Source organism: Echinops telfairi, unplaced genomic scaffold (genome assembly GCF_000313985.2).
Source record: "Echinops telfairi isolate 266 unplaced genomic scaffold, ASM31398v2 ScPeMD7_7469;HRSCAF=8507_0, whole genome shotgun sequence".
NCBI classification, from domain to species: Eukaryota; Metazoa; Chordata; class Mammalia; order Afrosoricida; family Tenrecidae; genus Echinops; species Echinops telfairi.
Window position 1 is genome coordinate 52,087,780 of NW_022111372.1, and position 5,500 is coordinate 52,093,279.

The window sequence follows — 5,500 nt, forward strand, 5'->3', positions numbered from 1 at the left end:
AGGGGAGGGGAGGGAGGGCCTGGGAACCCGGAAGGTGGGAGGAATGGAGAGCTGGTCTTCCTGGGCTTCCAGGAAGAAGACAATCTGAAATATCTAAGAAAAAATGATTTTTTTCTCCAAGCTAAACTGCATTTTTTATTACCTGCATGCCAAGAAAATGCTTAACTGCCAGTGAAAAAGAATTTCCAAAAACTTCAACGAAAACCAGTTAGTGAGGAATGTGCTTTATCAGGGAATTAGAAACCATGACTTTAACCCTGACTAAAGATTAACAATAACCACATGATTAAGCTGGAACTATGGTGCTGGGTAAAAAAGTTGGAAGCATTAAGAAAGGGTATGGCTGGCCCATTGGTTACGTTAGGGCTGAGCAGGTTAGTGAAACAATTGGTTAGTATCCTTGCTGAGCACTGGCTAAGCACTCAACCACTCACTGAAAGGTTGGTAGTTCAAACCCACCCAGATGGCAACCTGCTTTCAAAGTCACCCCAATTGCAAACCCCACGGAGCAATCCTACTCTGGCACAAACAAGGTTGCCAGGAGTCAAGTCAATTAGTCTCATTTTGGGGGTGTTGGCATCCATCAGATTCCACACATTGTTTCGTTGCTGTTGTTGTTTCAGGGCACTCTTGGGTCCCCAACTCCTGAAAACCCTTCCAGGCTATTTTGTGATTGAATGTAAACTGTGATCTAATGTTATCTAATTGGTCAATCAGTTGAAAAGGGAGTTTCCCTAGAGCAGGGGTTCTCAACCTGTAGGTTTCGACCCCTTTGGGGGGGTCGAACAACCTTTCACAGGGGTCGCCTAATACATCCTGCATATCAGATATTACATGACGATTCATAACAGTGGCAAATTACAGTTATGAAGTAGCAACAAAATTGATTTTCGGGTTGGAGGTCACCGCACATGAGGAACTGTAGGAAAGGGTTGCGGCATCAGGGAGGTTGAGAACCACTGTCCTAGAGTGGAAAAGAAACATTTGGCAGAACTTCACTCTGCACTCTTCTGTTCACCTGATCTGCATCTCATGAGAGGCAAGCTTGCAGCCTGACCTATGGATTTCGGATTTGCAGTTCCCCACAATCTCATGAGGCAACACCTTGAAGTTAACCAATCTCAATTTCTCTCTCTCCTTCTCTTTAGTTACCCTTGAGTGTGTGAGGGGACTTCCCAATGTTCATAGAAAAATTCCATTATCTTTCATTCCATTTTCCATGGACTTTTTGAAGTCCTCTTGTATTCCAACTCATGGCAAACCCACGGAGTCGGAGTGGAACTACACTCCAAACAGTTTTCAAGGCTGTGCCCTATGATCGGAAGCAAATGGCTCGGCCTCTCTTGAGGCAACCCTGCACAGCTCTGAACCAACAACCTTTCGCTAGCAGTCAAGCCCTTAACCATATACATCCCTGAGTTAATTTATCATTAAAGCCTTACGCCACAGGGACAGTTCTGTGGGAAGACCGAGTCTGTCCACAGTCAAGAAAACATGGAGAATTATTAATTTCTGCCAAATTCCACTTGCCTGTTAACTTGAAAACATCCATGGGACAAGACAATCACTATTCAGATTCTAGTCCTCAAAATGAACTTTGCACAACACCGTAGAGAGGGAAAGGTTAGCCCTGTAAGAGGACAAAGCAACAGTAACAACAGCAAATCTACGGATTTCCACTTAGGGTGGTGTCATCAGCCTATTAAAAGATGATAACATGCTAACAAACTCTAATGCCCCACCCCTTTGGAACTTTTGAGTGTGGCTGGAGTGAAAGTTGTCAGTTTTCCATTCTATAATTTATGCAGTTTTGTTTCATGACATTGGCTGCAATCCCTACAATGTAGCAGACAGCACTCCTCCCCACCGAGTTCGTTGTATCCAGTCGACCATCTTTTCTGCCCCCTCCTGCCCTGTACATTTTGTTTGGGAAAGTATACTTTGGAAAGTATACTTGAAAACAAAGTATACTTTCCCAAACAAAATGTACAGGGCAGGACGGTATTGTTAAATGACTTAAGCTGACTGGTTATACAATCCAAAATCGATGAAAATACGTTACAAATTAAGTACTTAACTTGAAGGGATAGCTTTAGACTTTATATCAATTAATGGAGGTTGATACATATTCTAGCTTAATGATGTTTCATTTTCCAAATAACAATCATCTATCTTGTTATTTTTATTTTTAAATCATCTGTGCCTGATTTTCTACCTTTAACCTCAAGGGGTGCGGTCTCACCCACGATGCACTCCAACTAACTGCTCATCCCCTCTGCCTGCATTGTCCCAAACCTCCCTGCCGTCAAGCCTATGCACACGCATGGCGATATGTGCTGGGGACAGGGTGGAGCGGACCCTGTGCGTTTCAGAGACTGTAACTGTTTACAGGAGTCAGAGAGGCCGGTGTTTCTCCTCCGGAGGGGTGGCATTCGGATCACAGCCCAACTTCTAAGCACTCCTGCCACCAGGACTCTGGTTGCTTAGTAGGAGTGTCTGCTTGTTCCCGGTGGCATCTGAGAGCAAAGAAGTAGGAAGCTGTGTCTGTGTCACTGAGGGTTGCTGCCTTTCCATCCTTCCTTCCCCGGTTCTTCCTTCAACTTTCTTTTCAGGAATCCTGGAGGAAAATGGGATGTTCCCTCCCAGTGGGGTGTATTTCTAAATCTACCCCCACAGAATTTCATAAGACATTCGCAGCATGGTCAGAGTGTTCTAAACAGATTGTTAAGTGTCATTGCAGTTGATGTGGCTCTCGGGGGCTCCCTTTGACAGAGGGCTGTCCCGCAGGGCTTTCTCTCTTGGCTGTAAGCTTTATGGAAACAGGGCGCCAGGCCTTTGGCCCCGGGCTGGATCTATGGGTTCTGTGGTTAAGCAGAGCAAGGCTTTTTCATTCAGGCACTCAGGAAATATCCAACGAGGGCCCGCTTGGTGCAGGCAATTGAGAGACTAAGGCTGAGAAGACAAACATAGGCCTGCTCGCTTGGAGAATAAAATGAGCACATAAAACAAAATAGTATTAAAGAAAACACACACGGGTGAGCCCTGGGGATGTAAACCATGCCGGGACTGCACTGTGGTCCCGGAGGGGCTCTCTTGGCAGCGGGTCTGAGGAGAAGCCTGCCAGAGAACACCCCATGGGGTGCAGCTCTATCCAGACTCGCTTGGCATGGCCAAAAGGCCAAATCGGAATCAAAGGCCATCGGTTTTGGTGAATGCACCACATCTGTGCACATCAGGGCCGGGGGAGGGATGCCAATTTGAGAGAACACAGCCAAGGAAAAGACATCTGTGTGGTGCTCCCGGTGATGCGGAGACTCAAATGACCTTGCTCTGTGGCCGGGCAGCCACGTGGCTTTGAGCCTCAGCTTTCTCATCTGCACTAAGGGCCTAAGGACAGAAGAATGTAAACGCGCTAGGACCTGGCACACACTGGTTGGGAACTGTGGCCACTGCACAGGGAAAGGGAGAGGTCTGAGATACTTCGGAAAGCACGCGGGGGGTGGGGTGAGGCGGGGGCAGCTCAGAAACATAAGGTTGGGTAATTTCTACAATTCCAAGAACCCTCTTCCCTATCAGATTTCGAGTTCTATCACAGAAGCCTGGGGAAGTTTCCACTCTGATCTCCCGCCCATCTCCAGGCGAGCAGAGGAGCCTAGAGCCAAAGAGCTATAGGTGCATGGGGGTCGGGGACCACCCGGTCACCTAGCGATCGCCCGCGCGGTGCGGGTGGCCTGTCCCTGCGGCAGCCATCTTGGGTATCCTCCCCGTGGCGAATTTCGTCACGCTGTCTCCGGGGACAGCATGGCAGAGCGCGCGGGGCGGAGATGGATCGAGTCCCCTCCCCTCGGAGGACAGAACCGCTGCATCGTGGGGGCGCAGCGGACGTGGGGTCCTCCAAGTGCTGGCGGTGGGCATCTGCTAGATAGGGGGATGGCGGGGGTCTCCAAGGCACAGGGACCCCAAATCCGGTGCGCCCCTGGCGCGGAGACCGGGCGGGCGACCTTGGAGCCCGGGGGTCTCCCTGCAGCTGGCACGCGGGTGGACGACCCCAGCTCCAGCCTGCGCGCTCCGCACCTCCGCAGACTTTCCCGCGGAACCCCCATACGGCCCGGCCGGCCCTCCACCGGCCACTCACCGCTTCCCTGGCCGGCAGCCGATGCCGCTAGCAGGTCCTGATCAGCGCCGCCTCCGCTGTCACCGGAAACGCTTCTCCCGCCACGGCAGCCCCGCGCGCCACCGCCCTGAGCACGTCCCCGACAGCCTCGCGCGCGCGCGCGCGCCGGGCCGGGCACCTAGAGGCCGAGCTGGGCCCCGCCTGCGGCCGCGCGCAGGGACCTCCGACCCGCCCTCCAAGTCTCCACGCGGTCACCGATGTGGCCCCAGTCCTGGCTCCATCCCCTCGGGCCTACTGCATCTCCATCCTCCACTCCCAAGTCCCTGCTCACAGTCAGTGAAGAGCAATCCAGCTAATGCCCAAGGTTTCCGCGCTGCTAACCTAAAGAGTGCCGGTTCAAACTCACCAGCCGCCCACCACGAGACTGATGAGGTTGATCTACAGCCTCAGAGACCCACAGGGGCAGTTCCACTCCCTCCTATAGGATCTCTGTCAGCGGGGGTGGATGGATGGCAGAGAATTGAATTGTAGGATCGCTGGGGTGGCACGTAGGAGCCCTGGTGACACGTTGGGCTGCTAACCGCAAGATCGCCAGTTTGGACTCACAAGCCGCTTAGCCAGAGACAGATCAGGCTTTCTACTCTCTTAAAGAGATACAGTCTCCGAAACTGTATCTTCAGAGGAGGGCCCGCGGGGAAGTCTGCGGAGGGGCAGAGCGCAGGCTCCGGGCGGGTGGTTCTGTCCTGTCTGATCGCCGAGTCGGAATCGACTCGATGGCGGGGTTTGGTTGGGGGGGTTTGTGGTGTATATATGACATATGGTGGTGGATCCCTGGTGGCACAGGGGTTACTCTGAGTCAGAATTGACACACGGCAGAGGTTTTGCTGTTGACGGCTACTCTTCGCTATAGGGTGCTTTGAATTGGAATCCACTCGACGGCAGTGAGTTGAGTTGTGCCATATGCCCAGTGCTGGGCTCAAAAAGAAAAACTCATCCCAAAGTCCCACCATTTGCAATTATGGGTGGAAATATGAGCAAGAAAAGGAAATACGGTGTGCAGACGTGGAAACAAGTAATGACAATGTTTAAGTTCAACTCGATACAAAATTGCAACAGTATCATGTGGGATACTAAGTGCTAAGAGAGTGGTTCACCTTGTGAATGGGAGGTTGGGGGGGTGTCGGGTCAGGAGGTCCACCAGATACAATGTATTGGTTTTCTGCTCCACAATTATGATCCATCATAAGCAATCACAAAAGCTCAGGGGCACACAGCACTAGACTTCTAATTTTGTTCATAGGTCTACGGGCCGACTGGGCAGTTCTACTGGCCTAAGCTAGGCTCCACAGAGCTTACTCACACGTTTGTGTCAACCCTGGGGGGGGG

At 51.4% G+C, this 5,500-nt stretch overlaps 1 protein-coding gene across 2 annotated transcripts in view; it reads right to left on the bottom strand.

The window, feature by feature from the left end:
* SFXN1 (sideroflexin 1) overlaps positions 1–4,224 on the bottom strand; it is a 68,509-nt gene extending 64,285 nt beyond the window's left edge. Inside the window, exon 1 of one of the 2 annotated variants that reach the window (XM_045284879.1) lies at positions 4,136–4,224. The gene's annotated coding sequence lies outside the window, so the exon portion shown is untranslated. The remainder of the gene's footprint in view (positions 1–4,135) is intronic. The other variant, XM_004696802.2, reaches the window with a different exon arrangement.
* Between the last annotated feature and the right edge of the window lie 1,276 nt (positions 4,225–5,500).